At 52.2% G+C, this 26,367-nt stretch overlaps 1 protein-coding gene across 1 annotated transcript in view; it reads right to left on the minus strand.

The window, feature by feature from the left end:
• Positions 1-26,367, minus strand: part of lingo1a (leucine rich repeat and Ig domain containing 1a) — a 981,364-nt gene that overhangs the window by 296,467 nt on the left and 658,530 nt on the right. The window contains exon 4 of the transcript XR_011938493.1: positions 4,504-4,585. The gene's annotated coding sequence lies outside the window, so the exon portion shown is untranslated. The remainder of the gene's footprint in view (positions 1-4,503; positions 4,586-26,367) is intronic.

Raw genomic sequence — 26,367 nt, forward strand, 5'->3', positions numbered from 1 at the left:
CGGTTACCCCGCGCTGGGGCTCGGTTACCCCACACTGGGCCTCGGTTACTCCACACTGAGGCTCGGCTACCCCACACTGAGGCTCGGTTACCCCACACTGGGCCTCGGTTACTCCACACTGGGGCTCGGTTACTCCACACTGGGGCTCGGTTACTCCACACTGGGGCTCGGTTACCCCACACTGGGGCTCGGTTATCCCACACTGGGATCTGGGTTACCTCACACTGGGCCTCGGTTATTCCACACTGAGGCTCGGTTACCCCACACTGGGCCTCGGTTATCCCACACTGGGATCTGGGTTACCTCACACTGGGCCTCGGTTACTCCACACTGAGGCTCGGTTACCCCACACTGGGCCTCGGTTATCCCACACTGGGGCTCGGTTACTCCACACTGGGCCTCAGTTACTCCACACTGAGGCTCGGTTACCCCACACTGGGCCTCGGTTATCCCACACTGGGATCTGGGTTACCTCACACTGGGCCTCGGTTACTCCACACTGAGGCTCGGTTACCCCACACTGGGCCTCGGTTATCCCACACTGGGATCTGGGTTACTCCACACTGGGCCTCGGTTACTCCACACTGAGGCTCGGTAACCCCACACTGGGCCTCGGTTATCCCACACTGGGATCTGGGTTACCTCACACTGGGCCTCGGTTACTCCACACTGAGGCTCGGTTACCCCACACTGGGCCTCGGTTATCCCACACTGGGATCTGGGTTACTCCACACTGGGCCTCGGTTACTCCACACTGGGATCTGGGTTACTCCACACTGGGGCTCGGTTATGCCACACTGGGATCTGGGTTACTCCACACTGGGGCTCGGTTACCCCACACTGGGCCTCGGTTACCCCACACTGCCTCATTCTGCTAAAAATAAAGCCCTTTGTTGATATCTGGAAAAGTGAGTCTGAACTAACAGAGGGGAGAAATCTAACCGAGCGACGCCTGACAGTAAGGTCACTGAACAGGTTAACACAACCCAGGTTACGAACCAATCCCAGAGACGTGCTGGCCCCACACTCCGACAGAATGAGGCAGGGTGGATTTAAAGGTGCGTTGGCGTGCAATGGGTTAATGCCACCTGGCTGCCTTGATGCCCAGCGTTCCTGCAGCCTGGGAATGACAGCCACGGTCATCCTGCTGGGAGAACGAGGAAATCTCACAAACGGGTTGGAATTGAGCTTCTCCAAGAGGAAAATGCGGAGGTGCGTGCTAGGCCTCACCTCAGGGCTAATTTGCTTCCTTTGCTAAGACGAGCTGAGCCCTTTCTTCAAACTGTGCTGAAATTAAACAAGTCCAATCTGCGAGGAAGGGCTCATACTGAATTTCTATTAGAAATAAGGTGACCAGAGGGTATTGCATCGAACAATCTCAAACTGGATGAGATGTGGGAAGAACTGAATGTCACCCAGACAGAGGCACCATAGAGCAGCGTGGAGGGAGAGTGTGGGGGGGGACAGGGTTAGAGAGCTGGGTCCCATCTCAGTGAAATCTAGGTAAGGGGCCTACATTTCCATAGCATAAAAGCAAATTACTGCGGATGCTGGAATCTGAAACGAAAGAGAAAATGCTGGAAAATCTCAGCAGGTCTGGTAGCATCTGTAGGGCAAGAAAAGAGCTAACATTTCGAGTCCAATGACTCTTTGTCAAAGCTAACAGAGCTACATTTACACAACGTCGGGTCACGTGTCTCTCGAAGATATTTCCAATTTTTGGGGAAAAATATTTTATTGAGGTTTTTATATGCCTGGGGAACATGATCAGCTGATGTGCGATTGACGGCGTCTTGTTTCCCTTGTGCTCCGCTCCCACATTCCTCCCTTACTCCAACCGCGATCCCGAAACCCAACTTCGCCGACCCCCCTCACTCTGAGTCCCGCTCACAAAGGTTCCCCCCTCCCACTCGGCAGATCCTGCAGCCTGGGGGTGGGAAGACGAGACTGTGAGGGGTCTGAGACTGAGAATGAAGCAAGAATTTGATGCTTGGTTAATGAAAAAACAATTTCCAGTTGTTCCTGAGCGTGGGCTAGAGAGAGATCCATTCAGAAATAATTGTTGAACACTCTTAAATCCGTTACGTTTTTGTGTTTTTGCTTAATGAGCTAATTTGCGGTAGGAAGAATGAAGGTGGAAAATCTGAGAGGAATTTACTTACTGATGGGATTAAGACTGCCGGAATCAGAGCTCGAGTGAATCAATTGCAGCTAAAGTGTACCTACGCTGGCCTCGCATGTAAATCAGGATTTTGTATTCCTGCCCAATTGTCTCCTGCTGTCTCATTAACAAACCTCGCCTGCTCGTCTTTGAAATACTGGGGCAAACTCCTCAAAGGGGAAATCGGGACACGGTTTATAAAATCGCATCCGAAAGATTCTGGGCAGGATTCTCCGAGCCCCCACCGAGTGTGAGTGGAGTGTGAGTGTGACTGAGTGTGAGTGTAAGTGTGAGTGTGAGTGTGACTGTAGTGTGAGTGAGTGGAGTGTGAGTGTGAGGCTGAGGGACATGAGGCTGTTTTCGTTAGAGAGAAGGAGGTTAAGAGGTTACTTAATTGAGGCATACAAGATGATCAGAGGATTGGATAGGGTGGACAATGAGAGCCTTTTTCCTCGGATGGTGATGTCTAGCACGAGGGGACATAGCTTTAAATTGAGGGGAGATAGATATAGGACAGATGTCAGAGGTAGGTTCTTTACTCAGAGAGTAGTAAGGGCGTGGAATGCCCTGCCTGCAACAGTAGTGGACTCGCCAACACTAAGGGCATTCAAATGGTCATTGGATAGATATATGGACGATAAGGGAATAGTAGATGGGCTTTAGAGTGGTTTCACAGGTCGGCGCAACATCGAGGGCCGAAGGGCCTGTACTGCGCTGTAATGTTCTATGTTCCATGAGTGTGACTGTGAGTGGAGTGTGAGTGGAGTGTGAGTGTGAGCATAAGTGTGAGCGTGAGTGTGAGTGTGAGCATAAGTGTGAGCGTGAGTGTAAGTGTGCGTGTGACTGAGTGTGAGTGGGTGTGAGTGTGAGTGTGAGTGTGACTGTGAGTGTGAGTGGAGTATGAATGAGTGTGAGTGTGAGTGAGTGTGAGTGTGAGTGAGTGGAATGTGAGTGTGTGTGAATGGAATGTGAGTTAAGTGTGAGTGGAGTGTGAGTGTGCGTGAGCGGAGTGTGAGTGGAGTGTGAGTGTGCGTGAGTGGAGTGTGAGTGTGTGTGAATGGAATGTGAGTTGAGTGTGAGTGGAGTGTGAGTGTGCGTGAGTGGAGTGTGAGTGTGTGTGAATGGAATGTGAGTTGAGTGTGAGTTGAGTGTGAGTGTGCGTGAGCGGAGTGTGAGTGGAGTGTGAGTGTGCGTGAGCGGAGTGTGAGTGGAGTGTGAGTGTGCGTGAGCGGAGTGTGAGTGGAGTATGAGTGTGAGTATTTCTGGTGCCCGAGATCTCGCAGCTGTCAGACCCAATGGTAAAATGAAATTTGCAGTGGACAAAATGAAAACCTCATTACTGCTAAGACCTTAAATCTTATTTCAAACGACTTCCATCCGATTAAACTGAAGACAATCGGAATTTTTATTTCTGAAAGACAGTGATTCACGTTTCTGAAATTTCCAAACAGGCCTCCAGGATGAATGAGACTCCCGGTTCAGAATAGTCGACCTCGTAACCCTGTTAGCTCAGTGACGAGCTCCTGTCAAACAATTCGTAAATAACCTGCGGGTTCACCAATTAACAAGCAGAGAAACCCGAGGGAATTGGCTTAACCACAACTGCTGGGGTCGGGTGGGAGGGGGAGAGTCGGTGTGAATTTTGCTGATCCCGATTTCTCCTTCCTGGATGAGTGTGACTTCCTGAGATCACATTGCCGGAACACAGTGTTCGTGTAAAGAACAACTATCTTTGAACAATATTGATGAAACGCAGCAAAAATCAATCTCTCTGGCAAACCGAAGTTTGATTGATCCAAGTCAATTCGTCCAATGTGGGGGGACTGGCCCCATTATACAAACCGCTCCATCGGCAACTGTTCCAGCAGCCCAACCTCCTGACCCCAGGATAAGCCTCAGGCCCAACCTCCTGACCCCAGGATGAGCCTGAGGCCCAACCTCCTGACCCCAGGATGAGCCTCAGGCCCAACCGCCTGACCCCAGGATAAGCCTCAGGCCCAACCGCCTGACCCCAGGATGAGCCTGAGGCCTAACCGCCTGACCTCAAGATGAGCCTCCTTGCAGTATCACACCCTGCCCCATCTTTCGCAGCAGAATAATGCATGGCTTTCCCTGGGTCGATCAGCCCATTCTCAGACGTCAACCCAGGCAACACCCCAGCTCCACTGCACATTAACAACAAGCTCTCTCTCTCTCTCTCCCAAAAAGCGAAGGAACTCGGTTTATCCTCCTTGAGGTGAATTTGCCTCAAATATCCGAGAAATGGCCAATGTGGAAAACTGTAGATCTTCCGAATGAGAGGAATTACCACAACCCAGAGTCCAAAATGTCACCTCACTTGCCTGCAATGAATGTTGGCCAGAATCCGCAGTCCCAGTAGCTTGTCTTTGTTGCCGAGGGTGACGGATAACTCCACATAGAGAGCTGCAAAGAAATGGAGAGACAATAATTAGATTGCCCCCTCGTCTTCTCCGTCAGTTATCTCCTGCCTGGATACCTCAGTTTGTTCCCAACCTCCAATAATCTCCTGTTTTTGAACTCAGAACGAGGCATCACCAACCTCTGCTTTCTTTACCCAGATAAACAAGGCCCTGAAAGAAGGAAGGAAGGGGGGGGGGGTCAAAGGTTGAGTTAGCATTGGCAACACGATGATCTGACCTCCGGCCCTGGGTCGATGTACTGGGGGAGGGGCTGATTTGCGGAAATCCGCACACCGGTATGTGATCTTCCAGATGTTGTGATCTGAACACAGTGTCCAAACGGGTGGTGGAACCAGATCCAAACAGAACTCCCAGAAGGAAATTGGTTAAATCCACAAAATGGAAAATTTGGCACGGCCATGAGGGAAAGGAACCAGGGGCAGTGGGGTGGGATAATTGGATCGTTCTTTGGAAGGTCCAGCAGAGAAACGTAGGGCCCTATAGTCCCTTAGTGTGTGTCAGGTTCTGCGATTCTGTACATTTTGTTGGGCCTATGAAGGCGAGCAATGAGGGAGCAGTGCTCGGTTTGTACTGGGCGAGCGCACTGTCTCTTTATAACGGTGTCTGAATTCTGTTCGCAGCCCAGGTCTTCCAGTGTGTCCATTCACCCTGCCTGCTAACAGTGTCCACAAAGTGGCGAGAGCAGGGAACAGGGGTGGCTGGTAGGTGGAATGGAAATGAGCCCAAGTCCGTCATCGGGCGTTCCCTCCCCAGACTGACATGGGAACACTTTGCTGATTAAGTTAACAGCAACTTCACTTGAGTTTCTTTTTCATCAATACCTGATCGAGGAGCTTTCTGTCTTAACGTGAAGCAATTGGACCAATTTGAAATTCCCACCGGTGGGGTTTAAGTCGCAGGACAGTGGAACTAACAGCCTGGAGTACACACGGTTCCTAATTCTTAATGTGGCTCAGTTACAGATCCTGCACGTATCGCACCACAGGGAGAGACAAGGAGGTTTCTCGAGTGTTGAAGTGTAAGGGATGTGCGAGTGCAGATAGGAATGTGACACAGAGGTACAATTATTGAATGCAGAAGAAATGAAATGGCCATCACACGGACTTCGAGGAACTGGAGTAGGTAACTGCAAACTGGACGAATCCTCCATTACACCAGTTGACAATGTTACAGGGTAGGTGGTGAGAGTGTTCCCTGCCTGAGGGGGGGGGGGGACAGGGCTGCTACCTCAGGGTAGGTGGTGAGAGTGTTCCCTGCCTGAGGGGGGGGTACAGGGCTGCTACCTCAGGGTAGATGGTGAGAGTGTTCCCTGCCTGGGGGGGGGGGGGGGGACACAGGGCTGCTACCTCAGGGTAGATGGTGAGAGTGTTCCCTGCCTGGGGGGCGGGGGGGGGGGGGGACGACGACAGGGCTGCTACCTCAGGGTAGATGGTGAGAGTGTTCCCTGCCTGGGGGGCGGGGGGGGGGGGGGGGGGGGGACAGGGCTGCTACCTCAGGGTAGGTGGTGAGAGTGTTCCCTGCCTGAGGGGGGGACAGGGCTGCTACCTCAGGGTAGATGGTGAGAGTGTTCCCTGCCTGGGGGGGTGGGGGGGGGGGACAGGGCTGCTACCTCAGGGTAGATGGTGAGAGTGTTCCCTGCCTGGGGGGGTGGGGGGGGGGACAGGGCTGCTACCTCAGGGTAGATGGTGAGAGTGTTCCCTGCCTGGGGGGGGGTGGGGGGGGGTGGGGGGGGGGGACAGGGCTGCTACCTCAGGGTAGATGGTGAGAGTGTTCCCTGCCTGGGGGGGGTGGGGGGGGGGTGGGGGGGTGGGGGGGGGGGGGACAGAGCTGCTACCTCAGGGTAGATGGTGAGAGTGTTCCCTGCCTGGGGGGGGGGGGGGGGCTGCTACCTCAGGGTACGGAGTTAGGCTGGGATCAGGAACAATTTCTTCATTCTGTGGGAATCTTTAGAATTCTCAGCCGAGGGCTGTGGATGTTCCATTGTTGAATATACTTAAGACTGAGCTTGAGAGCGTTTTGGTCACCAAGACAACGCGAGGTAAGGAACTAGAACAGGGAAATGGAGCTGAGGTTTTAAACAAAAACCTCAGGTGTACTGAGGTACAAAAAAGTGTTATTCTGCGTACAGTCCTGGCAGATCGTTCCATAAAATAAACATCGGCTAAACGATAAATACACAATGTAATTACATAGACACTGGCATCGGGTGAAGCACACAGGGTGTAGTGTTAATGAGGTCAGTCCATAACGGGGTCGTTTAGGAGTCTGGTAACAGCGGGGAAGAAGCTGTTTTTGAGTCTGTTCGTGCGTGTTCTCAGACTTCTGCATCTCCTGCCCGATGGAAGAAGTTGGAAGAGTGAGTAAGCCGGGTGGGAGGGATCTTTGATTATACTGCCCGCTTTCCCCAGGCAGCGGGAGGTGTAGATGGAGTCAATGGATGGGAGGCAGGTTCGTGTGATGGACTGGGCGGTGTTCACGACTCTGAAGTTTCTTACGGTCTTGGGCCGAGCAGTTGCCATACCAGGCTGTGATGCAACTTGAAGATCAGTGATAATCCTCTTGAATTACAGAAAGGGCTCGGGGGTGGGGTGAGTTGGGGTGGGGGGGGAGGTGGGGGGGGGGGGGGGACTAATGACCTGCTCTCTCTCCTAGATCCTATCTCTAATGTGACAATCTGTGCCTGTCCTTGTCCTTAACGTTCACATTTCAAATTCCCCCTGTGCTGAACTCATCCGGAATAGGCAAAATTTAAAAAATCCAGGGACGGGATGAGGCTTTTCCGACACCTCGAGTCTGGTTTGCCAGTCAGTGAAATCATTGCTGATCTGTGACTTAACTCCATTCACCTGTCACAGCCCCCTATCTCTTTATTCTCTCAACTCACCAAAAATTACCAATCTCGCCCACGGAATCTCCAACTGGTCCCTTCAGCATCACACCTTTTTTTGGGGGAGAGTCCCACATTTCCCACAAGCGCCTGGTGGGAAATTGCCTCCAGATTTCGCTCAGGACAGGCCGAGGTCCAACTTTGAAGAGATTGCGCCCCTGTGACTGATCCCGTGTGACCCACACCCTTCCTATCGGCAGACTCAGGCAGGCTGCCAAACGTGAGTTACACCTTCTCCAAAGTCGACACGGGGAAAGGTAACGCAGAGGGAGTTGGGGAATTGCGCGAGGTGTAATTTGTGCATCAAAGATCATCTTAGGTCACGGCGCCATGGTCCCGGGTTCGATCCCGGCTCTGGGTCACTGTCCGTGTGGAGTTTGCACATTCTCCCCGTGTCTGCGTGGGTCTCACCCCCACAACCCAAAGATGTGCAGGGTAGGTGGATTGGCCACGCTAAATTGCCCCTTAATTTGAAAGAAATGAATTGGGTACTCTAAATTTATTTTAAAAAAGATCATCTTAGGTGAGGGAGGGAGGTAGGAATATGGAGCAGACTAATGTCACTTTGGAGGCGGTACTATATTTAGAAGGCTGGGGTTTGGTGATGAAGCAATACCGAAAGTAGGGCTGGTCCCTGTACTTGAATAAATTATCCAAATTGCGCGCAGTAAATGCCTTCATGAACATATAACCAGGAGCAGGTATTGCGCGATTTCACAGTGCAGTGAACATCCACTGATTGTACATCAGACACCACCTGCTGCAGAATACAAGTCACATCTCACGGTTTGGGTGTGTTAGCGGTCTGTACAAGTCATCTCTGTTTTATTCAAAGGGCGTTTGAACTGCTCGATTTTTAAAATATTCCTTTGCCACATGCTGCTGGCTCTCCCAGCCATTCCTGACTGTCCTGGAGAAGGAAACAGTGATCCAATCTCCTGATCAGTGGCAAACCAGGAGCACCCATCACCCACTCCAGGGCAATTAGGGCTGGGCAACAAATGCTTGGCTAATCAGTGACAACCACATCCTGTCAATGAAGTTTCAAAGGTGCATTAAGCAGATGATGCAACTTGACTTGGAAACATGCAACATGGAATCACTTCTGACTTGCTTGATCCACGGTTTAATGACTGCAATGTTAGGGATAGTGCTACCTATTGCATTCCTCCGTATTCTCTCTCCCCCATTCTGCCCTTTCCCATTCGTTAATAAATTTACAGTACCCAATTCCTCTTTTTCCAATTAAGGGGCAATTTAGTGTGACCAATCCACCTAGCCTGCACATCTTTGGGTTGTGGGGGTGAAACCCACGCAGAAACGGAGGGAGAATGTGCAAACTCCACACGGACAGTGACCCGGGGCCGGGATTGAACCCCGGTCCTTGGCGTCTTTTCCTTCCCTCTAATGCTTTCCCCACCCTTTCTGCTTTCTCTTCCCTCGCCTTCTCTGCCCCCATTTTCCACCTATCTTCTCGTTCCACTCTAACACTCGCCTATTCCAATTCCAATTCTCCTCCTGTACCAGGTGATGCACTAAGACAGGCCCTCGTCTGTCCCCGCAGTGAATAATCCCCAGAACAGGTCACTAGTCCGTCGCCTGGGGATTTTAGCTTGAGGATGCCACCCCACATCACTCAGGGCTGACCAGGAGTCTCTCTCGCTTCTACCCCCAGCCACTGGAGTGTTTGGCAGGATTTGGAGGTTGACACACTCAGACTGTTTGGCCAACGTAATGACCGCACCTTCCTTGTCCGTCAAGCCCTGGGTGGGACTCTTACCCGGGGCTTCTGGCTGAGAGGCCGGAACACGACCCACCACGCCACCGACCTCCTAAAACCTGCCCATATTTCACTTTTTCACCTCTCCTCACACTTTTTCCTTTCCCTCCTCCTTCACCCTTTGCTCCTTCCTCCACTATCACTTTCTTTTTTCATTCATCTCGCTTCCTCCTTTATCGCACAGTTCACTCTCTCCTCCTTTCCAAATAGTTCTGTCCTATTCTGCCAGCAACCTTTCCGTGCTGATCTGGAAGTTACAGACATCAGAGCCTTTGGTAATTGTTGGACGTCACGGTCTAACTTGCCAGCAGGTATCACTATAATCAGCTGTGCGGCCCTGTCACATTTTCCATTTACAAACCTTTACTCATAACAAACGCTGAAGAAAGCAAATTTATTCTTTGCAGAATTTGTAATCTGTAAATATTTCCACCAAAGGACAGATCGTTGCATCCCCGTGGGCTCTGGTTTGAAGGACTGCATAGAGCACACAGAATAAAGCTGTTCCTGATCAGAGACACATAAAGGGCAGCATGAATCCAGCGAGGAGGAAAACAGACATGGACTTAGTCTTCCACCGTGCGGCACTCCCTCAGTACCGACCCTCTGACAGTGCGGCACTCCCTCAGTACTGACCCTCTGACAGTGCGGCACTCCCTCAGTACTGACCCTCTGACAGTGCAGCACTCCCTCAGTACTGACCCTCTGACAGTGCGGCACTCCCTCAGTACTGACCCTCTGACAGTGCAGCACTCCCTTGTACTGACCCTCTGACAGTGCAGCACTCCCTCAGTACTGACCCTCTGACAGTGCAGCGCTCCCTCAGTACTGACCCTCTGACAGTGCAGCGCTCCCTCAGTACTGACCCTCTGACAGTGCGGCACTCCCTCAGTACTGACCCTCTGACAGTGCAGCACTCCCTCAGTACTGACCCTCTGACAGTGCAGCACTCCCTCAGTACTGACACTCTGACAGTGCGGCACTCCCTCAGTACTGACCCTCTGACAGTGCGGCACTCCCTCAGTACTGACCCTCTGACAGTGCGGCACTCCCTCAGTACTGACCCTCTGACAGTGCGGCACTCCCTCAGTACTGATCCTCTGACAGTGCGGCACTCCCTCAGTACTGACCCTCTGACAGTGCAGCACTCCCTTGTACTGACCCTCTGACAGTGCAGCACTCCCTCAGTACTGACCCTCTGACAGTGCAGCGCTCCCTCAGTACTGACCCTCTGACAGTGCAGCGCTCCCTCAGTACTGACCCTCTGACAGTGCGGCACTCCCTCAGTACTGACCCTCTGACAGTGCAGCACTCCCTCAGTACTGACCCTCTGACAGTGCAGCACTCCCTCAGTACTGACCCTCTGACAGTGCGGCACTCCCTCAGTACTGACCCTCTGACAGTGCAGCGCTCCCTCAGTACTGACCCTCTGACAGTGCAGCGCTCTGGTTTATTCTTGCACATCTGGTTTAAGCATTTCCCTCACCTGACGTAGCCCCGGCAGCTGAGTGCAATACCTCAATCCCTCAGCCGTCGATTCTCTCGAGAATGTCCAAAACAAGTTCAAATCTCTGAGTAGGGTGTCATCATTTACATCTGTGACTCGCCCCGCAATCTCCAGCTGCCAATCCTGGCGGCTAATCAACATGCCTCACTCAATGTCACCCTCAGTGTGTCACCCTCAAACTTCACCCCCAAACTGTCACCCTCAGTGTTTCGCCCTCAAACTTCACCCCCAAACTGTCACCCTCAGTGTGTCACCCTCAAACTGTCACCCTCAAACTGTCACCCTCCAAACAGTCACCCCCCAAACAGTCACCCCCCAAACAGTCACCCCCCAAACAGTCACCCCCCAAACAGTCACCCTCAAACTGTCACCCTCAAACTGTCACCCCCAAACTGTCAACCTCAAACTGTCACCCCCAAACTGTCACCCCCAAACTGTCACCCCAAAACTGTCAACCTCAAACTGTCACCCCAAACTGTCACCCCCAAACTGTCACCCTCAAACTGTCATCCCCAAACTGTCAACTTCAGTGTGTCACCCTCAAACTGTCACACCTAAACTGTCACCCTCAGTGTGTCACCTTAAAACTGTCACGCCTAAACTGTCACCCCCAAACTGTCACCCTCAAACTGTCCCCATCAAACTGTCATCCCCAAGCTGTCACCCCCAAACTGTCACCCCAAAACTGTCAAACTCAAACTGTCAACCTCCAAACTGTCAACCTCAAACTGTCACCCCCAAAGTGTCACCCCCAAACTGTCACCCCCAAACTGTCACCCCTAAACTGTCAACCTCAAACTGTCACCCCCAAACTGTCACCCCCCAAACTGTCACCCCCCCAAACTGTCACCCCCCCAAACTGTCACCCCCCCAAACTGTCACCCTCAAACTGTCACCCCCACACTGTCACCCTCAAACTGTCTCCCTCAAACTGTCTCCCCCAAACTGTCACCCCAAAACTGTCACTCCCAAACTGTCACCCACAAACTGTCACCCTCAAACAGTCACCCTCAAACTGTCAACTTCAGTGTGTCACCCTCAAACTGTCACCCCTAAACTGTCACCCTCAGTGTGTCACCCTCAAACTGTCACCCCCAAACTGTCAACTTCAGTGTGTCACCCCGAAACTGTCACCCCCAAACTGTCAACCTCAAACTGTCACCCGCAAACTGTCAACCTCAAACTGTCAGCACAAAGTGTCACCCCCAAAGTGTCACCCCCAAACTGTCAACCTCAAACTGTCACCCCTAAACTGTCAACATCAAACTGTCACCACCAAACTGTCACCCCCCCATACTGTCATCCCCAAACTGTCAATCTCAAACTGTCACCCCCAATGTGTCACCCCCAATCTGTCAACCCCAAACTGTCACCCCCAAACTGTCACCTCCAAACTGTCAACCTCAAACTGTCACCCCCAAACTGTCACCCCCAAACTGTCACCCTCAAATTGTCTCCCTCAAACTGTCACCCACAAACTGTCACCCGCAAACTGTCACCCACAAACTGTCACCTTCAGTGTGTCACCCTCAAACTGTCACCCTCAGTGTGTCACCCTCAAACTGTCACCCCTAAACTGACACCCTCAGTGTGTCACCCTCAAACTGTCACCCCTAAACTGTCACCCTCAGTGTGTCACCATCAAACTGTCACCTTCAAACTGTCGCCCTCAAACTGTCACCCACAAACTGTCACCCTCAAACTGTCACCCTCAAACTGTCACCCTCAAACTGTCACCCTCAAACTGTCACCCCTAAACTGTCACCCCTAAACTGTCACCCCCAAACTGTCACTCCCAAACTGTCACCCACAAACTGTCACCCCCAAACTGTCACCCTCAAACTGTCACCCTCAGTGTGTCAACCTCAAACTGTCCCCCTCAAACTGTCACTCCCAAACTGTCACCCTCAAACTGTCACCCCCCAAACAGTCACCCCCAAACTGTCACCCTCAAACTGTCACCCTCAGTATGTCACCCCCAAACTGTCAACCTCAAACTGTCAGCCTAAAAAATGTCACCCCCAATCTGTCACCCCTAAACTGTCATTCCCAAACTGTCACCCACAAACTGTCACCCCCAAACTGTCACCCTCAAACTGTCACCTTCAGTGTGTCACCCTCAAACTGTCACCCCTAAACTGTCACCCTCAGTGTGTCACCCTCAAACTGTCACCCCTAAACTGACACCCTCAGTGTGTCACCCTCAAACTGTCACCCTCAAACTGTCACCCTCAAACTGTCACCCTCAAACTGTCACCCCTAAACTGTCACCCCCAAACTGTCACCCTCAAACTGTCACCCTCAAACTGTCACCCTCAAACTGTCACCCTCAGTGTGTCACCCTCAAACTTCACCCCCAAACTGTCACCCTCAGTGTGTCACCCTCAAACTGTCCCCCTCAAACTGTCACTCCCAAACTGTCACCCTCAAACTGTCACCCCCCAAACAGTCACCCCCCAAACAGTCACCCCCCAAACAGTCAACCTCAAACTGTCACCCTCAAACTGTCACCCTCAGTGTGTCGCCCCCAAATTGTCAACCTCAAACTGTCACCCCCAAACTGTCACACCCAAACTGTCACCCCCAAACTGTCAACCTGAAACTGTCACCCCCAAACTGTCAACCTCAAACTGTCACCCCCAAAGTGTCACCCCCAAACTGTCACCCCAAACTGTCAATCTCAAACTGTCACCCCTAAACTGTCAACCTCAAACTGTCACCTCCAAACTGTCACCCCCCCAAACTGTCACCCCCAAACTGTCACCCATAAACCGTCACCCTCAGTGTGTCACCCTCAAACTGTCACCCCTAAACTGACACCCTCAGTGTGTCACCCTCAAACTGTCACCCCTAAACTGTCACCCTCAAACTGTCATCCTCAAACTGTCACCCTCAAACTGTCACCCTCAAACTGTCACCCACAAACTGTCACCCCCAAACTGTCACCCTCAAACTGTCACCCACAAACTGTCACCCACAAACTGTCACCCCCAAACTGTCAACCTCAAACTGTCACCCCCAAACTGTCATCCTCAAACTGTTACCCCCAAAGTGTCACCCCAAACTGTCACCCCCAAACTGTCAATCTCAAACTGTCACCCCTAAACTGTCAACCTCAAACTGTCACCCCAAACTGTCACCCCCCCAAACTGTCACCCCCCCAAACTGTCACCCCCCCAAACTGTCACCCTCAAACTGTCACCCCCACACTGTCACCCTCAAACTGTCTCCCTCAAACTGTCTCCCCCAAACTGTCACCCCAAAACTGTCACTCCCAAACTGTCACCCACAAACTGTCACCCTCAAACAGTCACCCTCAAACTGTCACCCTCAGTGTGTCACCCTCAAACTGTCACCCCCAAACTGTCAACTTCAGTGTGTCACCCCGAAACTGTCACCCCCAAACTGTCAACCTCAAACTGTCACCCGCAAACTGTCAACCTCAAACTGTCAGCACAAAGTGTCACCCCCAAAGTGTCACCCCCAAACTGTCAACCTCAAACTGTCACCCCTAAACTGTCAACATCAAACTGTCACCACCAAACTGTCACCCCCCCATACTGTCATCCCCAAACTGTCAATCTCAAACTGTCACCCCCAATGTGTCACCCCCAATCTGTCAACCCCAAACTGTCACCCCCAAACTGTCACCTCCAAACTGTCAACCTCAAACTGTCACCCCCAAACTGTCACCCCCAAACTGTCACCCTCAAATTGTCTCCCTCAAACTGTCACCCACAAACTGTCACCCGCAAACTGTCACCCACAAACTGTCACCTTCAGTGTGTCACCCTCAAACTGTCACCCTCAGTGTGTCACCCTCAAACTGTCACCCCTAAACTGACACCCTCAGTGTGTCACCCTCAAACTGTCACCCCTAAACTGTCACCCTCAGTGTGTCACCATCAAACTGTCACCTTCAAACTGTCACCCTCAAACTGTCACCCACAAACTGTCACCCTCAAACTGTCACCCTCAAACTGTCACCCTCAAACTGTCACCCTCAAACTGTCACCCTCAAACTGTCACCCTCAAACTGTCAACCTCAAACTGTCAGCCTAAAAAATGTCACCCCCAAACTGTCACCCCCAAACTTTCAACCTCAAACTGTCACCCTCAAACAGTCACTCCCAAACTGTCACCCTCAAACTTCACCTCCGAACTGTCACCCACAAACTGTCACCCCCATACTGTCAACCTCAAACTGTCACCCCATAACTGTCAACCCCCCCAAACTGTCACCCACAAACTGTCTCCCTCAAACTGTCACCCCTAAACTGTCACCCCTAAACTGTCACTCCCAAACTGTCACCCACAAACTGTCACCCCCAAACTGTCACCCTCAAGCTGTCCCCTTCAGTGTGTCCCCCTCAAACTGTCACCCTTAAACTGTCACCCTCAGTGTGTCACCCTCTAACTGTCACCCCTAAACTGTTACCCTCAGTGTGCCACCCTCAAACTGTCACCCCTAAACTGTCACCCTCAGTGTGTCACCTTCAAACTGTCACCCCTAAACTGTCACCTTCAGTGTGTCAACCTCAAACTGTCCCCCTCAAACTGTCACTCCCAAACTGTCACCCTCAAACTGTCACCCCCCAAACAGTCACCCCCAAACTGTCACCCTCAAACTGTCACCCTCAGTGTGTCACCCCCAAACTGTCAACCTCAAACTGTCAGCCTAAAAAATGTCACCCCCAAACTGTCACCCCCAAACTTTCAACCTCAAACTGTCACCCTCAAACAGTCACTCCCAAACTGTCACCCTCAAACTTCACCTCCGAACTGTCACCCACAAACTGTCACCCCCAAACTGTCAACCTCAAACTGTCACCCCATAACTGTCAACCCCCGCAAACTGTCACCCACAAACTGTCTCCCTCAAACTGTCACCCCTAAACTGTCACCCCTAAACTGTCACTCCCAAACTGTCACCCACAAACTGTCACCCCCAAACTGTCACCCTCAAGCTGTCCCCTTCAGTGTGTCCCCCTCAAACTGTCACCCTTAAACTGTCACCCTCAGTGTGTCACCCTCTAACTGTCACCCCTAAACTGTTACCCTCAGTGTGCCACCCTCAAACTGTCACCCCTAAACTGTCACCCTCAGTGTGTCACCTTCAAACTGTCACCCCTAAACTGTCACCTTCAGTGTGTCACCCTCAAACTGTCACCCTCAAACTGTCACCCCCAATCTGTCACCCCCAAACTGTCACCCTCAAACTGTCACCCTCAAAGAGTCACCTCAAACTGTCAACCCCAAACTGTCACCCTCAAACTGTCACCCCCAAACTGTCACCCCTAAACTGTCACTCCCAAACTGTCACCCACAAACTGTCACCCCCAAACTGTCACCCTCAAACTGTCAACCTCAAACTGTCACCCTCAAAGTGTGACCCACAAACTGTCACCCCCAAACTGTCACCCTCAGTGTGTCACCCTCAAACTGTCACCCCTAAACTGTCACCCTCAGTGTGTCACCCTCTAACTGTCACCCCTAAACTGTCACCCTCAGTGTGTCACCCTCAAACTGTCACCCTCAAACTGTCACCCCCAAACTGTCACCCCCAAACTGTCACCCTCAAACTGTCACCCTCAAACTGTCACCCTCACACTGTCACCTCAAACTGTCACCCCCAAACTGTCACCCTCAAACTGTCACCCCTAAACTGTCACCCCTAAACTGTCACTCCCAAACTGTCACCCACAAACTGTCACCCCCAAACTGTCACCCTCAATCTGTCAATCTCAAACTGTCACCCTCAAACTGTCACCCTCAAACTGTCACCCCTAAACTGTCACCCTCAGTGTGGCACCCTCAAAGTGTCACCCTCAGACTGTCACCCTCAAACAATCACCCACAAACTGTCACCCCTAAACTGTCACCCTCAGTGTGTCACCTTCAAACTGTCACCACTAAACTGTCACCCTCAGTGTGTCACCCTCAAACTGTCACCCTCAAACTGTCACCCTCAAACCGTCACCCCCAAACTGTCAACTTCAGTGTGTCACCCTCAAACTGTCACCCCTAAACTGTCACCGTCAATGTGTCACCTTCAAACTGTCACCCCTAAACGGTCACCTTCAGTGTGTCACCCTCAAACTGTCACCCTCAAACTGTCCCCCCAAACTGTCACCCCCAAACTGTCACCCCCAAACAGTCACCCCCAAACTGTCACCCTCAAACTTTCACCCTCAAACTGTCACCCTCAAACTGTCACCCTCAAACTGTCACCCCCAAACAGTCACCGCTAAACTGTCACACCCAAATTGTCACCCGCAAACTGTCACCCCCAAACTGTCACCCCCAAACTGTCAACTTCAGTGTGTCACCCTCAAACTGTCACCCCTAAACTGTCACCCTCAAATTGTCACCCCAAACTGTCAACTTCAGTGTGTCACCCTCAAACTGTCACCCTCAAACTGTCACCTTCAAACTGTCACTCCTAAACTGTCACCCTCAAACTGTCACCCCCAAACTGTCACCCCCAAACTGTCACCCCCAAACTGTCAACCTCAAACTGTCACCCCCAAACTGTCAACCTCAAACTGTCACCCCCAAAGTGTCACCCCCAAACTGTCACCCCCAAACTGTCAATCTCAAACTGTCACCCCTAAACTTTCAACCTCAAACTGTCACCCCAAAACAGTCACCCCCCCCAAACTGTCACCCCCAAACTGTCACCCTCAAACTGTCACCCCCAAACTGTCACCCTCAAACTGTCACCCTCAAACTGTCTCCATCAAACTGTCTCCCCCAAACTGTCACCCCTAAACTGTCACTCCCAAACTGTCACCCACAAACTGTCACCCTCAAACTGTCACCCTCAAACTGTCAACTTCAGTGTGACACCCTCAAACTGTCACCCCTAAACTGTCACCCTCAGTGTGTCACCCTCAAACTGTCACCCCCAAACTGTCAACTTCAGTGTGTCACCCCCAAACTGTCAACCTCAAACTGTCACCCCCAAAGTGTCACCCCCAAACTGTCACCCCCAAACTGTCAACCTCAAACTGTCACCCCTAAACTGTCAACCTCAAACTCACCCCCAAACTGTCACCCCCCCATACTGTCATCCCCAAACTGGCAATCTCAAACTGTCACCCCCAATGTGTCACCCCCAAACTGTCAAACCCAAACTGTCACCCCCAAACTGTCAACCTCAAACTGTTACCCCCAAACTGTCACCCCCAAACTGTCACCCTCAAATTGTCTCCCTCAAACTGTCACCCACAAACTGTCACCCCCAAACTGTCACCCTCAAACTGTCACCCTCAAACTGTCACCCCTAAACTGTCACCCCTAAACTGTCACCCTCAAACTGTCACCCCCCAAACAGTCACCCCCAAACTGTCACCCTCAAACTGTCACCCTCAGTGTGTCACCCCCAAATTGTCAACCTCAAACTGTCACCCCCAAACTGTCACCCCCAAACTGTCACCCCCAAACTGTCAACCTCAAACTGTCACCCTCAGTCACTCCCAAACTGTCACCCTCGAACTTCACCCCCGAACTGTCACCCACAAACTGTCACCCCCAAACTGTCAACCTCAAACTGTCACCTCCAAACTGTCAACCTCAAACTGTTACCCCCAAACTGTCACCCCCAAACTGTCACCCTCAAATTGTCTCCCTCAAACTGCCACCCCCAAACTGTCACCATCAAACTGTCACCCTCAAACTGTCACCCCATAACTGTCAACCCCCCCAAACAGTCACCCTCAAACTGTCTCCCTCAAACTGTCACCCCTAAACTGTCACCCCTAAAATGTCACCCCTAAACTGTCACACCTAAACTGTCACTCCCAAACTGTCACGCACAAACTGTCACCCACAAACTGTCACCCTCAAGCTGTCACCTTCAGTGTGTCACCCTCAAACTGTCACCCCTAAACTGTCACCCTCAGTGTGTCACCCTCTAACTGTCACCCCTAAACTGTTACCCTCAGTGTGCCACCCTCAAACTGTCACCCCTAAACTGTCGCCCTCAGTGTGTCACCTTCAAACTGTCACCCCTAAACTGTCACCTTCAGTGTGTCACCCTCAAACTGTCACCCTCAAACTGTCACCCCCAAACTGTCACCCCCAAACTGTCACCCCCAAACTGTCACCCTCAAACTGTCACCCTCAAACTGTCACCCTCAAACTGTCACCTCAAACTGTCACCCCCAAACTGTCACCCTCAAACTGTCACCCCCAAACTGTCACCCTCAAACTGTCACCCCCAAACTGTCACCCTCAAACTGTCAACCTCAAACTGTCACCCTCAAAGTGTCACCCACAAACTGTCACCCCCAAACTGTCACCCTCAAGCTGTCACCTTCAGTGTGTCACCCTCAAACTGTCACCCCTAAACTGTCACCCTCAGTGTGTCACCCTCTAACTGTCACCCCTAAACTGTTACCCACAGTGTGCCACCCTCAAACTGTCACCCCTAAACTGTCACCCTCAGTGTGTCACCTTCAAACTGTCACCCCTAAATTGTCACCCTCAGTGTGTCACCCTCAAACTGTCACCCTCAAACTGTCACCCCCAAACTGTCACCCCTAAACTGTCACCCTCAGTGTGTCACCTTCAAACTGTCACCCCTAAACTGTCACCCTCAGTGTGTCACCCTCAAACTGTCACCTCCAAACTGTCAACCTCAAACTGTCACCCCCAAACTGTCACCCCCAAACTGTCACCCTCAAATTGTCTCCCTCAAACTGCCACCCCCAAACTGTCACCATCAAACTGTCACCCTCAAAATGTCACCCCATAACTGTCAACCCCCCCAAACAGTCACCCTCAAACTGTCTCCCTCAAACTGTCACCCCTAAACTGTCACCCCTAAACTGTCACCCCTAAACTGTCACACCTAAACTGTCACTCCCAAACTGTCACGCACAAACTGTCACCCACAAACTGTCACCCTCAAGCTGTCACCTTCAGTGTGTCACCCTCAAACTGTCACCCCTAAACTGTCACCCTCAGTGTGTCACCCTCTAACTGTCACCCCTAAACTGTTACCCTCAGTGTGCCACCCTCAAACTGTCACCCCTAAACTGTCGCCCTCAGTGTGTCACCTTCAAACTGTCACCCCTAAACTGTCACCTTCAGTGTGTCACCCTCAAACTGTCACCCTCAAACTGTCACCCCCAAACTGTCACCCCCAAACTGTCACCCCCAAACTGTCACCCTCAAACTGTCACCCTCAAACTGTCACCCTCAAACTGTCACCTCAAACTGTCACCCCCAAACTGTCACCCTCAAACTGTCACCCCCAAACTGTCACCCTCAAACTGTCACCCCCAAACTGTCACCCTCAAACTGTCAACCTCAAACTGTCACCCTCAAAGTGTCACCCACAAACTGTCACCCCCAAACTGTCACCCTCAAGCTGTCACCTTCAGTGTGTCACCCTCAAACTGTCACCCCTAAACTGTCACCCTCAGTGTGTCACCCTCTAACTGTCACCCCTAAACTGTTACCCTCAGTGTGCCACCCTCAAACTGTCACCCCTAAACTGTCACCCTCAGTGTGTCACCTTCAAACTGTCACCCCTAAACTGTCACCCTCAGTGTGTCACCCTCAAACTGTCACCCTCAAACTGTCACCCCCAAACTGTCACCCCTAAACTGTCACCCTCAGTGTGTCACCTTCAAACTGTCACCCCTAAACTGTCACCCTCAGTGTGTCACCCTCAAACTGTCACCCTCAAACTGTCACCCTCAAACTGTCACCCCCAAACTGTCACCCCTAAACTGTCACCCCTAAACTGTCACTCCCAAACTGTCACCCACAAACTGTCACCCCCAAACTGTCACCCTCAAACTGTCAACCTCAAACTGTCACCCTCAAACTGTCACCCCTAAACTGTCACCCTCAGTGTGTCACCCTCAAAGTGTCACCCTCAGACTGTCACCCTCAAACAATCACCCACAAACTGTCACCCCTAAACTGTCACCCTCAGTGTGTCACCTTCAAACTGTCACCCCTAAACGGTCACCTTCAGTGTGTCACCCTCAAACTGTCACCCTCAAACTGTCACCCCAAACTGTCTCCCCCAAACTGTCACCCCCAAACTGTCACCCCCAAACTGTCACCCCCAATCTGTCACCCCCAAACTGTCACCCTCAAACTGTCACCCTCAAACTGTCACCCCCAAACAGTCACCGCTAAACTGTCACACCCAAATTGTCACCCGCAAAATGTCACCCCCAAACTGTCACCCACAAAGTGTCACCCCCAAACTGTCAACTTCAGTGTGTCACCCTCAAACTGTCACCCCTAAACTGTCACCCTCAAATTGTCACCCCAAACTGTCAACTTCAGTGTGTCACCCACAAACTGTCACCCTCAAACTGTCACCTTCAAACTGTCACCCCTAAACTGTCACCCCTAAACTGTCACCCTCAGTGTGTCACCCCCAAACTGTCACCCCCAAACTGTCACCCCCAAACTGTCACCCTCAAACTGTCACCCCCAAACTGTCACCCCAAACTGTCACCTCCAAACTGTCTCCCTCAAACTGTCTCCCTCAAACTGTCACCCCCAAATTCTCACCGCTAAACTGTCACACCCAAATTGTCACCCGCAAACTGTCACCCCCAAACTGTCACCCCCAAACTGTCACCCCCAAACTGTCACCCTCAAACTGTCACCCCCAAACTCTCATCTTCAGTGTGTCACCCTCAAACTGTCACCCCTAAACTGTCACCCTCAGTGTGTCACCCTCATACTGTCACCCTCAAACTGTCACCCCCAAACTGTCACCCCCAAACTGTCACCCCCAAACTGTCAACTTCAGTGTGTCACCCTCAAACTGTCACCCCTAAACTGTCACCCTCAGTGTGTCACCTTCAAACTGTCACCCCTAAACTGTCACCCTCAGTGTGTCACCCTCAAACTGTCACCCTCTATCACCCTCAAACTGTCACCCTCAAACTGTCACCTCCAAACTGTTACCCCTAAACTGTCAACTTCAGTGTGTCACTCTCAAACCGTCACCCCTAAACTGTCACCCTCAGTGTGTCACCCTCAAACTGTCACCCCCAAACTGTCACCCCCAAACTGTCACCCTCAAACTGTCACCCCCAAACTGTCACCCTCAAACTGTCACCCTCAAACTGTCACCCCCAAACTGTCACCCTCAAACTGTCTCCCTCAATCTGTCACCCCCAAACTGTCACCCCTAAACTGTCACTCCCAAACTGTCACCCACAAACTGTCACCCCCAAACTGTCACCCTCAAACTGTCACCCCCAAACTGTCACCCCTAGACTGTCACCCTCAGTGTGTCACCCTCAAACTGTCACCCCTAAACTGTCACCCTCAGTGTGTCACCCTCAAACTGTCACCCTCAAACTGTCAGCCTGAAACTGTCACCCTCAAACTGTCACCCACAAACTGTCACCCACAAACTGTCACCCCTAAACTGTCACCCTCAGTGTGTCCCCCTCAAACTGTCACCCTCAAACTGTCACCCCCAAACTGTCAACTTCAGTGTGTCACCCTCAAACTGTCACCCTTAAACTGTCACCCTCAGTGTGTCACCTTCAAACTGTCACCCCTAAACTGTCACCCTCAGTGTGTCACCCTCAAACTGTCACCCCCAAACTGTCACCCCCAAACTGTCACCCTCAAACTGTCACCCTCAAAATGTCACCCTCAAACTGTCACCCCAAACTGTCACCCCCAAACTGTCACCCCCAAACTGTCACCGCTAATCTGTCACACCCAAATTGTCACCCGCAAACTGCCACCCCCAAACTGTCACCCTCAGTGTGTCACCTTCAAATTGTCATCCTCTAACTATCACCCTCAAACTGTCACCCTCAAACTGCCGCCCCAAAACTGTCACCCCGAAACTGTCACCCCCAAACTGTCACCCTCAAACTGTCACCCCAAACTGACAACCCCAAACTGTCACCCCCAGACTGTCACCCTCAAACTGTCACCCCAAACTGTCACCCTCAAACTGTCTCCCTCAAACTGTCTCCCTCAAACTGTCACCCTCAAACTGTCACCCCCAAACTGTCACCCTCAAACTGTCAACTCCAAACTGTCACCCCCAAACGGTCACCCCCAAACGGTCACCCTCAAACTGTCACCCGCAAACTGTCACCCCCAAACTGTCACCCCCAAACTGTCACCCTGAAACTGTCACCCTCAAACTGTCTCCCTCAAACTGTCACACCCAAATTGTCACCCGCAAACTGTCACCCCCAAACTGTCATCCCCAAACTGTCACCCCCAAATTGTCACCCGCAAACTGTCACCCCCAAACTGTCACCCCCAAACTGTCACCCTCAAACTGTCACCCTCAAACTGTGAACTTCAGTGTGTCACCCTCAAACTGTCACCCCTAAACTGTCACCCTCAGTGTGTCACCTTCAAACTGTCACCCTTTAACTATCACCCTCAAACTGTCACCCCAAACTGTCAACTCCAAACTGTCACCCTCAAACTGTCACCCCCAAACTGTCACCCCCAAACTGTCACCCTCAAACTGTCACCCTCAAACTGTCACCCCAAACTGTCAACTCCAAACTGTCACCCTCAAACTGTCACCCCCAAACTGTCTCCCTCAAACTGTCTCCCTCAAACTGTCACACCCAAATTGTCACCCGCAAACTGACACCCCCAAACTGTCATGCCCAAACTGTCACCCCCAAATTGTCACCCGCAAACTGTCACCCCCAAACTGGCACCCTCAAACTGTCACCCCCAAACTGTGAACTTCAGTGTGTTACCCTCAAACTGTCACCTCTCAACTGTCACCCTCAGCGTGTCACCTTCAAACTGTCACCCTTTAACTATCACCCTCAAACTGTCACCCCAAACTGTCAACTCCAAACTGTCACACCCAAATTGTCACCCGCAAACTGTCACCCCCAAACTGTCACCCCCAAACTGTCACCCTCAAACTGTCACCCTCAAACTGTGAACTTCAGTGTGTCACCCCCAAACTGTCACCCCCAAACTGTCACCCTCAAACTGTCACCCTCAGACTGTCACCCCAAACTGTGAACTCCAAACTGTCACCCTCAAACTGTCACCCCCAAATTGTCACCCGCAAACTGTCACCCCCAAACTGTCATGCCCAAACTGTCACCCGCAAACTGTCACCCCCAAACTGTCACCCTCAAACTGTCACCCCCAAACTGTGAACTTCAGTGTGTTACCCTCAAACTGTCACCCCTAAAATGTCACCCTCAGCGTGTCACCTTCAAACTGTCACCCTTTAACTATCACCCTCAAACTGTCACTCCTAGCCAATCACCCCATCCCACCGCCCCCATTCCATCACCCCCATTTTGTCACCCGCACCTGTCACCCCCACCCACCAGCCCCAACCCGTCATACCGATTCTGTCACCTACCAACCCGTCTCCCCCAATTTGTCACTCCTCCATGTGTCTCCCCCCCAATATGTCACCCCAAGAAGTCACCCCCAACCTGTCACCCCCCAATGTTTCACCCGCAACCTATACCCCCTCAACTCCGACCCCTCACTCCCAACCCCCACATTCAGGAGCACGGTTTCATTTTAATTTATAAAGTTGACACAACACCTCAACATTGGGAGCTGGACTCACAATGGCATTGCTCAACATTCCCTTAATGTGTCCCCTCTTCACTCAGCCTTTCACATCTTCAGTGTCACCATTTATAGTCAACCAAATTCAGCACATGCCTTCAAAAACTCAGCCTCGTCTCCTGAGCTTCTTAACTGATTAACAAATGATGCTGGTTATTGAATAGGTGCCTATTTTGATCATAATTATCAATCACAACAGATAATAAGAAATCTATTCAACCAGGAACATGCCTGCTGCGTTTCACTTGATTGATTGCTCCTTGCGTCCACACTGACTGGGCTGTTTCCAGGTGTCCCAAACCTACTCCACCCCCCTCCCCGGAGAGTCTGCGGCGGAATCACCCTTCTTAATGTCATGATCCTTTTCGACCCTGAGCTGAGATTCTGACCCATACCTTCTTCGCCACCCAGACTCTCCATTTCCCCCTCCCTGAACAAAAGCTGCCCTGACAATGCGGTACCGATCATTCGGGGCAGCACGGTAGCATTGTGGGTAGCATAATTGCTTCACAGCTCCAGGGTCCCAGGTTCGATTCCGGCTTCTCCCCGTGTGTGCGTGGGTTTCCTCCGGGTGCTCCGGTTTCCTCCCACAGTCCAAAGATGTGCAGGTTAGATAGATTGGCCATGATAAATTGCCCTTAGTGTCCAAAAAGGGTCGGTGGGGTTACGGGTTACGGTATAGGGTGGAGGTGTGGGCTTGGGTGGGTGCTCTATCCAAGGGCCGGTGCAGACTCGATAGGCCGAATGGCTTCATTTTGCACTGTAAATTGTAAGTATGTATGTATCAGGAAAAGCAGGGGTCCCAACTAATCCCTGGGGAACGCCACTCAAACCCTTCTCCAGTCCGAGGAACATCCATTAACTACGACTCACTGTTTCCTGTCACTCAGCAAATTTCAAATCCATGTCCCTCCTGTCCATTTTATTCCATAAACCGGACGAATTTCCGCCCCGCCAGCTGGCGGAAAAGGCCTTTGTTGCCCCACCAGCTGGCGCGGAAATGACATCTCCGGGCGGCGCATGCGCGGGAGCGTTAGCAGCCGCTGACGGCATTCCCGCGCATGCGCAGTGGAGGGAGTCTCTTCCACCTCCGCCATGGTGGAGACCGTGGCGAAGGCGGAAGGGAAAGAGTGCCCCCACGGCACAGGCCCGCCCGTGGATCGGTGGGCCCCGATCGCGGGCCAGGCCACCGTGGGGGCACCCCCCCGGGGCCAGATCGCCCCGCGCCCCCCCCAATACCCCGGAGCCCGCCCGCGCCGCCTTCTCCCGCCGGTAAGGTAGGTGGTTTAATCTACGCCGGTGGGACGGGCATCTTAGCAGCGGGACTTCGGCCCATCCGGGCCGGAGAATCGCGGGGTGGGGCCCGCCAACCGGCGCGGCGCGATTCCCGCCCCCGCCGAATATCCGGCGCCGGAGAATTCGGCAACCGGCGGGGGCGGGATTCACGCCAGCCCCTGGCGATTCTCCGACCCGGCGGGGGATCGGAGAATCTCGCCCCTGGACCTTGGTGTACAGGAAACAATTTTAAAATTTGCAGATGATAGTGGAAGCATTGTGAACTGTGAGGAGGACAGTGCAGAAGGTCAAAGGAACACAGGGCAATGGGCAGACAGGTGGCAGATGAAGTTTAATGCAGAGAAATGCGAAAACGGATTAATTTTGGAAGGAAGAACCTGGGGCGTCATTCTCCGCCGGCGGGAGTCTCCGTTTTGCCGGCGCCCGGGGGTTTCCCGACGGCTTGGGGCTGCCCCACAATGGGAAACCCCATTGACCGGCCGGCGTAACGGAGACTCCCGCCGGCGGGTCGGGGCAGAAATGTGGCGGGGCGGGGAGGAGAATTTCACCTATGGAGAGACAATTTGCCGGAATTCTCTGATCCTCGGGATTCTCTGTTCACGCAGGAAGCGCGTCCCCTGCCCACAGGTTTCCTGGTGGTGTGGGGTTGCGTCAATGGGAAATCCCGTTGTACAAGCAACGAGAAGATATAGTCTCATAGCCGGCAAACGGCGAGAA

The sequence above is a fragment of the Scyliorhinus torazame genome, chromosome 30, assembly GCF_047496885.1.
Source record: "Scyliorhinus torazame isolate Kashiwa2021f chromosome 30, sScyTor2.1, whole genome shotgun sequence".
NCBI classification, from domain to species: domain Eukaryota; kingdom Metazoa; phylum Chordata; class Chondrichthyes; order Carcharhiniformes; family Scyliorhinidae; genus Scyliorhinus; species Scyliorhinus torazame.